This window comes from Tenebrio molitor, chromosome 1, assembly GCF_963966145.1.
Source record: "Tenebrio molitor chromosome 1, icTenMoli1.1, whole genome shotgun sequence".
Taxonomy (NCBI): Eukaryota; Metazoa; Arthropoda; class Insecta; order Coleoptera; family Tenebrionidae; genus Tenebrio; species Tenebrio molitor.
In genome coordinates, this window is record NC_091046.1 from 17,386,655 (window position 1) to 17,398,868 (window position 12,214).

Here is a 12,214-nt window from a genome sequence, read left to right on the forward strand (position 1 = left end):
GCTTCTCTTCGGCAATCTAAATTTCCTTCTTTGTGGAAAATATCCAAAATTATTCCGGTTTTCAAAAACGGTGATCGTTATATTTATTATAAACAATTATCGCCCAATATCTATTCTATCCAATTTTTCCAAGATTTTTGAAATCGTTTTATATTTTACTCATATATTTACCCGTACATAACTAACTTTACCGGTTTCAGTATAGTAAGCCTTGGTTTACATTCACAAAAGTTGGATGGTAGGTGAGTCATAACTGTACTAGTACAGTTATGCTGTAGGGTAATATTGCCATAGTGACATGTCAACAACAATCAACAAATGAAGACAATATCTAACTTTATTCATTTATTAATTCAAACAGACGGAACTAAAAACAATAATTACTTAAATAGACGGAACTCTGCCATAGTAAAAATGAACTGCACTTCATAGCATGGGGCATCGGGTAGTACCTACGTCCATAATGATGAGGGGCAGAGGGGCTATATTTCTTCGACTCTATAAACAAAAAGATAAATACGCTACGGAACTAACACTACGAGCACTTACCAGTTCATGAAAATACGCCAACATCACTCTCATTTACACTTGTAACCTTATTTAGATCCTGTCCTTGTTTGAGTGTCTCTATGATTTCAGATTAGTACCTCCTGCCTTTCGATTTTTCCGGTATTAAGCTATTTAAAGCTTGTTCTTCTTCATTTAAGACGTTTTCCGGTAAAACACTATCATTCAAACTCATTTTGCGAAATGTCTGTTTGTATAAACAACCAAATGTAACTATGACACTCGAATATATCATGCAAACGCGATCAACTCAATCTATTTTAACACGAGTGTTGGGATTTAATTGTTTTAAATTCTCTTCGGCTTATTCTGAAACAGGTAAACTATTGAACAAACCGCGGATGTTATGAATCATAACAACCTTAGATGTCTTAAAATCCTCGCTCTACGAGCTCGGATTTCAAACCGACATCTGCGGTAGTTATGATAGTCATAACATCGCTAGGTATGTTAATAGCTATTATTTCCCCTCAGCAACATGGTTTAAAAAAAAAACGTTCTACAGTTACAAACCTTGCCTGCTTCTCACGGTACGTATCCGTTCACAGGTTGATACTATTTATACTGACTTTGCCAAGGCGTTTGATCGCGTTGATCATCGCTTAATCATATCCAAATTTGACATGTTCGGTATAAGTAACAAAGTTTTACATCTATTACAATCATATTTATTTAATAGACAGCAGTTTGTCAGTTATAATGGATTCTCGATTCTCTTCGTTCTTGTACCATACTACATCAGGCATTCCGCAAGGATCCAATCTTGGACCGTTATTGTTCATATGTTTTATTAATGATCTACCTTCCGCATTAACCTGCGGTAGTCTCTTGTATGCTGATGATAAGATGTATTCCACCGTAAATAACTTAGCTGATGCATTGACCTTGCAGGAAAACTTGAATAGACTTTCTTCTTGATGCATACTTAATAAATTAGCGTTAAATGTTTCAAAGTGTAAAGTTGTTTCTTATTCATATAAAAAGTCACCATTGTTATTTAACTATCATATAGATAACTTAATTTTAAAACGCGAAAATACTATTAAAGATCTTGGTATATACTTTGACGAACGACTTAATTTTAACATTGCAGTAGACATTGCAGTAAATAAAGCATTAAGTATGTTGGGTTTCATAATTAGAAACTCGAGGGACTTCACCAACGTTGAAATTTTTCAACTATTATTCAAAACTTATGTCATTTCTTGCATGGAATATGCCTGTTTAGTTTGGAACCCCTTTTACCAATGTCACGTAACTTCTATTGAGGCTGTTCAAAAAAATTTTTTAATCTACTTGCATTTCAAAGTATTTGGTGTATTGTATTGATCCATTATAGGATTGATTGTGCTGATCTACTTCAGAGATTATGTTTTTGTATTCCTCGAGTTAATAATACGGTGCGATCAATTAAAAAATAAATCGAGTCGGCGTGTTACCTATGGCAACCCATGCTATAGCATAGGCTCCAAAGCAAACTCGATTTATTTTTTAAATGATCGCTCCGTAGAAACGTTCTGTCTTTGTATGCGGCTATGCCTAGATCTAACACCCTACTTCGTGCACCTATTCAATCTATGTCAAGTCTGTATAATGCAGTTTGTAAGGATTTTGACATCTATTACGTTTCTGGGTGTTATTTTCGAAAATCTCTTACGATCTATTTTGTAAATAAAAGTTAGGATGAATATCATTTAGCATTAATTTAGTTTCATGTATTATTGCCACTATCCCACTAATGTCATTTTTTTTGTCATTTTTGCTCTGTAATTGGTCCTTCCAGAACTGTTGGGCAAATAAACATTATTATTATATAGCCTAAGGGAGTCCGTTTCGGCTCAGGGACGCGAGGGTCGCGGGTTCGATTCCGACCCAGGACGGGAAAAAAAAAGCTATATTCTATCTCGTGATTCGGAAGTCACGTTAAGCCATTGGTCCCGGTATTTAGTTGGTCATCACACCCCTCATAGATTTGTAAACCAGTCCTAGACTGTGTAACAAATTTTTTTTATTATTATTATTATTATTATTATTAAAATTAAAGTAGTCGTACATAGATAACATGAGGTAAACGTTCCGTGTAGTATTTAGAAAATGACAAAATACACTTCGCTCCAAAATTAACGCATAATTTGTAATTTATATGACATTATTTTTGTTAACTGTTTCTTTCAACAGATGTGAAGGAAATATGTTTACCTTTCTTTTCAAGTTTTTTTTTTAAGATAAATCAACGCAAAATGTTGATGGGGTTTTGTTTAAGTGAAATATAAAACATAGCAGTGTTATTTTCTGTTTATTCCTTGCCTCATTTTTGTCAATTATCAAAGTTAACTGCTTTGAAAGTAGCCTGTTATTGTTATATTCGAGTAAAATGGATCGTAATGGATGAGTTCGAATAAATCTTTCCGCGGAAAAATGTGCGATGGTGGTGGCGTTCTCCGAAAAATGCGAATCTCACCAATCCATCTCTCGACGCTTGGGGGTGACTCATCTACCATTCTAAGGGTTCAAAATCGAGTTAGAGGAACAGGTGCCAATACGAGAAGGGTGGGTCAAGGTAGAAAACGGATACAAACGCAGCTCAAGACAAATTTTTGCGCCTACGAACCTTGAGACAACGATTTGTAACAAGTTCTAGCTTGAGTCAAGACTTTTCCTGGAGGTACAATACTCAAATTAGCCAAAATACAATTAGGCGAAGATTGGCAGAGCATTATCTGCTGCCGTTTGTACCCGCAACGGGTCCCCTTTTAACCGCAGGCCACCGCAAAAGACCACTAGAGTTTGCTCGCGAACACCTAAATTGGCAAGAAGCTGATTGAGCTAAGGTATTGTTCAGCGAAGAGTCTAGGTTTTGTCGATTCTCTAATAACAGGTGTATGAAAGTTTACAGGCGTCCTGGAGAACGATTTTCCCAGTGCAATGTTGTTGGAACCGTTAGTTTTGGTGGAGGCTCAGTTACGATTTGAGGAACATATCTTTGGATACCCGCACGGAGATGGTTGTTGCAGCAATGGACACTTAAATGCCTACAGACCCATAACCAATATCTGGGAACCCCATGGTGTGGCCTGTGCACCACATATCGGCTAAAATTTCTTGTTTATACATAATAATGCAAAGCCTCACGTAGCACAAGTGGTGAGTCGATACCTTCACGACGTTGGTATTAACACTGTGGACTAGCCAGCCCAAAGTCCAGATTTAAATCCGATAGAGCACTTATGGGACCACATGGAAAGACAAGTTGCAGCTTCGCAACCTGCGCCAATAAATCTTAACGATCTTGGAAACAGGCTTGTTGAGATTTGTGATTGTGTTGACCAAGATTACATAAGACATTTAACACCGAGTAGGGGTAGGCGGTGTCAAGCAGTAATTACCACAAGAGGAGGAAATACCTGTTATTAGTTACTTTTTCGTGTCATTTCTTAAATAATGTTGTGTTAATTTTTGAATCGTTCCTGTATTTTACTTTATTTAACGTTATTTATAAAACAAATAGAGAGTTTTCGCGTTACGTACCGTTAAAATAACCGGTACGCTATTCGCGAGCAATTACCGTAATCGCTTATTGTAATAATGAATCGGTTACGCTATTGCCTAGCAACACCGGCGTTAGCGTACACGGTTATCTGAAAAACGTAACGCGAAAACTCTCTAATATATAGATTTGGTCCACGTAAATGTTAGACTTTATGCTATTTCAATTTAAACAACTACAAAAAAAAATTTACTCCGTTTTGAAAATTATGCGTTAATTTTGGTGCGAAGTGTAATTTCGAGTTTTGAAATTTACCACCCAAAAAATACCAATCATAATCAAGACGGTAATCATAATGACAATAGAGAGTTTTCGCGTTACGTTCCGGTAAAATAACCGGTACGCTATTCGCGAGAAATTACCGTAATCGATTATTGTAATAATGAATCGGTTACGCTATTGCCTAGCAACACCGGCGTTAGCGTACACGGTTATCTGAAAAACGTAACGCGAAAACTCTCTATTAAAGTATGGATTACATTTTTTTCGAAATGACAGAAAGTGACGGTTAAATTTTTTTGGCCGGCATAGTACAGTACATAGTACACGGAAATTAAGACGTCAAATTTATGTCAATTCAAAAAATGTCAATGTAAGCCACGCCTTATTGTCATTATTACTATGGACGTTTGAAAAGTTTATTTTTGGCATGTCAGTAGGATAAAAATTACAAAAATCGAAAGTGAGATTAGTTGCACCTAAAGCCAGTTTTACATTTTTATGTCAATCGAATGACAATTCGTCCAAGATTCCGTGTCCGCAATAGTACCGAACGATCCAAAAGTCTTTCTATCAAGTGAGCCATGACATAACTACACCATAAAATAAAAAAAAAAAGTGAAATGAAAAATATCAAAGGATACGGACAGACTAATAAAACATATTTTTAATTGTCATTTAAATATCCGCCAAATATGCTGCAGCCCAACGGCATTCGTTTCCACTGTCATGACATGACCCACTTGATAGAAAGACTTTTGGATCGCACGGTACTATTGGGAGCAAAAAAAGTGGGACATCAACATCATTGTCTTGACTTTTAATGTGAAATGACCATTATCTGTTTCTAACCCTACTTTGAATTGATTGACGTTGTCATTAAGTATTGTTGGTTGTAGGTTGTAGGGAATGAGTGTGAGTAAGCAAGTAGTGAATATTTATTTAATGCAAGATCCCAATAAAAATCTAGCTTTATCAAAAGAAGAGGGCATTTGGAAAAGGGAATTAGGAGTATAAAATAAATTTTTAAACTGTCAGCTAGAATACTGTCAAACTTCTATGACAATAATCAAAGGCAAAATGACAATAAAGCTTGAACTACATCTAATTTCTCAAAACTGAAAGAAATTTGATGCTTTTTATGCTCCCAATACGGGGTGATCAAGAAGGACTGTTTAAGTTAGTAACACTGGATCGTATTTTAAATCGTATAACAGGAGTAACTTCCGGTTGTTGGTGGCTTGTCGTTGTTAATAATATACCTATATCAGATATTTGTCAAATAAAACAACAAAACATATCCAGTTGTAGTGTTATAAATAACCAAATGAAAAATTTTCTTAATTGTACTGCCAACTTAAACAGTCCTTTTTGATCCCCCGGTAGTTCTATGGCGGACAAAAAATTTTGAACGACTTGTTATTCCTTTGACATATAAATGTAAAACTGGCTTTATGGTCAACTAACCTAATTTTTTATTTTTGCCTTTCTTGTCATATAACCAGTGGTAGATTAGTCAATCATAGATTAACACAAAAATTTTGGTGTGCCTATATCGGCTCACGAATGGTGAACGTGGATGAATCTTAATCGTTTCGTCTTTGCCGTCGAAATTGCGAAAGTCGCTGCAGCCCCTAGGCTATCGAGTGGTGTAGAATGTAGATACGTACTATGGCGGACAATAAATTTAGGCCGGCCTGTCATTGAGTTGACATCAAAATGTGAAGCTGGCATTATGTTCAACTAACCCCATTTTCGATTTTTGTCATTCTTGTCATCGTGACAGCGATAATCAAAATTAAAATTGGAAAAAGAAGCGTGCACCAGAGAGAAGTGCTTCTACAAATCAGTTATGCTAGTGCGTCATGATCTGTAAGTTACAAAAAGGGCGAAGGAAACGCCAAACAGCTTGAAAACGTTCAGTTTGTCAAACTGACACATCAGTCATAATGACAATAAATGGTCGCTTGCATTGACTTTTTTGAAATGTCAGAAATTTGCCGGCCTAAATTTATTGTCCACCATAGTACCTATCTAGTTCTTAGAGGTTTAGCATCAACACAAAATCAGGAATGTCTTCATCATAGATGAAACCAAATTTAGTTCTATTTACGTCAAGACAGAACGACCCAACAGGTTGTATTTTGGTACGCAAATATCAAAAAATTCAAAGTACAGATCAATCCACAATACTAACAAATTATAACATTTATTTATTAAACTTAAAATTAAAAGTTTAAAATAAAAAAAACCTTACAGCTAAGAGCAATCTATTCCTCATGGACAGGTACAGATTTCGGTGATAGTTCGGGGGCGCCTCGTTCTGTTCCACGTACGACACCCGCCTTCTTCCAGAACCTGGACGCCGAACCACCGTCCCAGTGTCTTTCCACTTCCGCATAATGGCATGGATAGTGAATCTACGACATTTGAGCGCGCGACAAATGAGCGCGCGACAAAAGAGAGCCGCAATATGAGCGCAGCGACAAAAGAGCGCAGCGACAAAAGAGCGCCACGACAAAAGAGCGCCGCGACAAAAGAGCGCCGCGACAAAATAGCGTAAGACAAATAAACACTGTGACAAGACAGGATTTTGAAAAAGCAGCAGTCAATGTATTTACGGAGGAGGTTGCTTTTTCCATTTTTCGCAGGCAATTTATCGGCATGTCCAATCTGCAGGACTCCAAGCATCTTATGCTGCAAATCCTGAATTTGCACTCATGTTGCGCCACCTGCCAGCATTGGCATTTGTGCCAATACAAAATGTACAGGATTATTTGGTAATTGTTCACTTTAACTACTTCTGGAATTTTCGCGTTTTTTCTGCCTAGACAATCTCAGGGCGTCCTTCTAGATCGTGTCCCACCATTCAAACCTTGTGCAAATGCCTTTTTTCTCTCTCTTGTTGTGTTTCAAGGTCGCGTCAAGGTCGCGCCAAGGTCGCGTCAAGGTCGCGCCAAGGTCGCGCCAAGTCTTAGTATAACTAAAGGGTGGCTCGGTGGCCGCATGGCTGTCGGAGAAAGTACTCCGAGGTCGCGGTCCCGATGCTAGTGGGTTCGAATCCCACCGAAGGGGGAGGATTTTTTCAAAGGAAGGAACCTCCGCCCGGCCATGGATGTGTGTGTATGTCTATCAGGGGCTGACGGTAGGGTGGTGGAAGGAAGAATCAACACTCTTTCAGCCACCACCGCGAGGTCAGCACGGGTTCGAGTCCCGTCGGGAAGGGTGCCCATGGGTGTATAAATGTTGTTGTGTATGTCTGTGAATGTGAGGTGGAATGGGCGTGGGTGGCCGGGGAAAGTGCCCCGGAGCCCCGTCGCATCACCGATAGGCAAAGGAACAAGGAACATGAATTGGAAAAACGGCCGACTGAAAGGTACCGTAAAAGCCGTATGGCAAAAAACGGGAATGGCAATTAAAAAAAAAAAAAAAAAAAACTAAAGGGTAAGGAAAATTTTCATTCAATATGGAAATTAATTATTGCCTTAAGAAAGGCAAAGGCAAAGGCAACCTGTATTTACCTTCTTTTGTGGTCACGCTCTTTTGTCGCCGCGCTCTTATGTCGCCGCGCTTTTATGTCGCCGCGCTCTTATGTCGCCGCGCTCTTATGTCGCCGCGCTCTTATGTCGCGCGCTCTTTTTGCGGCGCGCTTTTGTCGTGATACCATGGATAGTGGCCTTCGATAACCCTAAATTCGTCGAAATTTGCCCATACGCCATACCCCTTTGGTGAAAGGTGGCTTTAGTAAATTCACATACGGCTGGCATTGTATCACTATTTTTTTTTTTTAATTATTATAAACTTGAAAGACGTTTACTTCAAACCGTCAATTTTTCGATTTAATTTATAAACGTCATAATAACAGTAAAGGGCAGCTTACATTGACATTTTTTAATATGTTCAAAAATTTTTGTCCGCCATAGTAAGTACTCCTCCGGAGTTAAAAAATATTATAAATTGTGCGGTGTGTAATTTAATACCTGAAAAATTGAAACGGCAATATGAAAAATGTTACAGTAACTTTAGAGACTGGTGTAACAAGAAGAATGTGAAAACGGTGTCGGAAAATGTTGTATTGGGTTATTTACTGGAAAAATTAATTGTTACTTATGTAACGCGCTTAGTAAATTAATCTTTACGGGCACGCTGGCTTTTGTGGAACCAGTGACGTAAGGAACGAGCCTTCATAACCCAGTAAGCCCAGTAAACATTAATTGCTAAGCGAGTTGCATACAAACTTTTTTCGATTTTGCACCCACAGGGTTATTCACGAGAAGGGTACTTCTGAATTTTTATTTTGCCGCAACCAACAGTACCAATGGCAGTAACAACTAAGTCAAATGTGTTATTTCTTTTAAATTAAAAACCAAAGTAAGTTGGATAGATTTGTGAGAAATGTCAGATTGACAGGTAACCTGTATTTAATCAAAATTCAACAAGTAAATTAACAAATTAAGTTAATGTAAAAGGGGTTCGAAATGTCTACCATCGGCTTCTAAACACCCGCAGCGGTAACAGAATTCTTTCCACACTCCATAAATGAGGAGCATGTCAGTCTTTTCGTCGTTATTGTAAAAACAAATTTTTCGAATTGACGAAGATTTTTTGCTTTAACGTCAAAGAAACAGGACCAAGAGCCATCGTGGATTCAGTTATAATTATTTTCAAAATTTGAAATCAAGATATTTTTGCAATGTGTATAATGGGTTGCGGCAAAAAGAAGTTCAGAAATACCCCTCTCGTGAATAACCCTGTATAACACAGTCAGTATAACACTCAATCGGGTTTCAAAAAGAAGGTCTTTTTTAGAAATGTCTAAAAAATGTTGGCCATGATTCCATGTCCGGAATTGTACTTTTTTTGAAAAAAAGTCTGTTGAATATCAGGCAAAAAAATCTAAGGTATTGATACAAGACCAGATCAATTTATTTTCAGAAAAATCTAGTGATGAACATTATTTATTGTGGAAGGTAAATGTTAAGTTCTGTTGTGATAAGTTGTATCATCTGCCCTGTTTAGGTCATTAGTGACAGTTCCTGACACAAAAACCGGCATAAATTCAACTTTAATCACCAATCCAGATTTTGTAAGATTACACCGCAAATATGCAGATAGGTAACATATCTATCTGCATATGTGCGGTACTGCGGTGTAATCTTACAAAATCTGGATTGGTAAGTGTGATTTGGCGCACGAGTCCCAGGTGTAGAAAACTACCCGTGGGGAGTTTTCTAAGGGACGAGTGCGCCAATGCCCTTATAAAACGAGGTTTTTATGTTATTTTTTCGAATTTGCACCGTTGTTTTAATTTTTAAATAAATAAATTAAATTTACAAATTCTGGGAAATTTTGTATGAATTGGTAATTCAAGGTAACGGATGCAACTACATCTGCAGCAGATGTTAATAAGTAGAGTTTGAACACTAATTTTGGAAGTTTTTGGTGTAAATGACAGTAATGCACTGAAATATTGATAAACATTTTCTTAGAGATCTATTAAACAATGAGTGTTTTAATAGATAGCCATAAACGACTCCAAATTGAATACAATAATAGACCTATTAAAAGATTCTAAAAGCATAATTATATCTTTAGTTTGTGTTCTACTCATCTACTGTTCTTTGCCTTACGTACAAGTTATATGCGTACAGCACGCGGTACAGTACCATGCGGTACATGTAACAACAAAGCACCCGAGGACCCGAGTTACTAACGCATGCGTATTGGTAAGGATCGTCCTGGGTTATTTAGCAGGATTAGATATTGGTAGTGAGCGATCTTGTACTTTGTGATAATACGTACAATTCAAGGTTGTTTAATGGCAATTGCAGAAATACATATTATGCATTAAATATTTCGAAATAATTTACCTATTAAATGCCACTTCCAAAGACCGCCAAATTAGCAAATAAGTCCAATAGAATATTTTTAAAATTTTTCTGACGTTTACGGTAATCTCTTCTACACCGTAGTGCACCGTTAGTGCGCCATTTTTGGGACACCTGTATAAGTAAAAAAATTATGAAATCATTTTGCATAAACATTATCTTCATCTAGAATTCTAGAACTAGATTAACGGTTTTGAACCACTGCTGTTAATTGCAAGAAACTACAAGCAAATGGCTATATCTCATGATGCTAAATGTTCGAACTTGGTTCGAACGAAGATACTTTTAACAGCCTGGTTAGTGGTTACACTTACAGCTGTGTGTTGCATAGAGCACAGTATTTTCCACCATATCTACAGATCTAAATGTATTCGTTTTTGTTTATTTGGTTCACACGAAAATTACCAGCTTAACTATCAAATGTGTTTATGAAATATTTATACAGGGCAGCCTGTAAAGAAAAAGTAATTGACAAACTTTCTGGATATGTTAAGAATAGAAACAAAAATACTTTTTTATTTCAAACAAAATTTATAACGGTGGACGGTCATTGAGACCTAACCAACATAACATTCTTTTTGACAGTTGCTGTTCGTGTACACAATTTAAAGTCAGACTTTTCTAATAGATATGGACGTAATAGCGCGGGACAACCTTGAAAGTCTGCTATTATTCCATTTGATCCAACCACAAACCACTGTACATACAATATCCCTATTTTTTGCACTGCCTGCACACGCCACACATGTTAAACTTACAAATTAGCTAAATACGTTTTCGTTTGGCGACATTTACTTACTCAAACACGATGCAAATTTCGAGTGACTAATAAAAAACTCCAGTTGATAATTTGCAGCGTGTTATAAAATTAACCCTGAAGAGGCTATATTTCATAAATAATTTGACATCAAATAGACAAGCTATTTTCATTCACAGAGTTGAAGAGCAGAAGATAATTTCTCTCCGTCGATTCTTACATTATTTTCTGTAATTAGTTGTAAAAGTCTTGTCATATCTCGTTTCTCATCTTTCATCTTTTCGTAATCTCTAAGCCAATTTGTGTCCAAATAATTGAAATTCCAAACCCTTTCCCAAGACGGTTCAAACAATTTCACCGAAAGAATACCTTGATAAAAAGTTGTTCCTTTTTTCCTACATTCCATTGTGGTCGGACGGCAGAGATAATCATGAAATGACTTGATAAATGGGAAACATAAGGGTCAACGAAATATTTCTGTTTTAGTCGGCCTTATCGTTCACAATCCTGAAGTATTTAAAACATAATACATATATCCTGTTCAGAAAAAAATACTTTAGTTACATTTATCCAAACAAATTTCTAGGCATATTGACAAATTAAACAATACTTCAATTAATCTAATTGTGATGTAATGACTGTTGTTCAGTTTGACAGCACATATGCAAGGATCGGAATTTTACTGAAAACGGGCCAATATCCATAAAAAATTATAATCGAAATATCAATAGTATCTTAGGAACTCTACATTATAGCGATAAATAAATAAAATTATAAGTTCAGTATCATTTTGTGCTAGCATTAGTAATACCTACAAAAATTCTTTTTTTGTAACAATAGCCAAAGCCCCGTCCATTGGTAGTGTGAGTCACATCCGTCAGAAAATGCGCATTTGTAAACCAACACGTCCACATAAAAAATGACTGAGATGTTTAACAAACTAACACTGAACTGGCTTTAATTAACCTCATTATGCTCTGTTATAATCCTATCGCGACTCATCGTAAATTTCAAGCTAAGTGCTCTTTTATATGCTAATTACGTACATATGCTTTCAAAACATCTATAAAAACCACAAATTCTAAATAGGTAATGGTCCTGCTGGTGATGGTTCATATATAGTTAAAAGATACTAAGTTCTTACGGATATTATCGATGTGAAACAGGGACCACACGAGCGTCTCTCTAACGTTAATTGTCTCGAACGCCGAACGTGTAGGGCCACACGAATAAATA

The 12,214-nt window shown here is 36.7% G+C and overlaps 1 long non-coding RNA gene across 1 annotated transcript; it reads right to left on the reverse strand.

The window, feature by feature from the left end:
- Nucleotides 1-319: 319 nt before the first annotated feature.
- LOC138137331 (uncharacterized) lies at nt 320-1,217 on the reverse strand. The gene is made up of 2 exons (XR_011161696.1): nt 550-1,217; nt 320-498 (listed from the first exon to the last, which is right to left on the reverse strand). It is a non-coding gene; the product is annotated as an uncharacterized lncRNA (long non-coding RNA).
- Between the last annotated feature and the right edge of the window lie 10,997 nt (nt 1,218-12,214).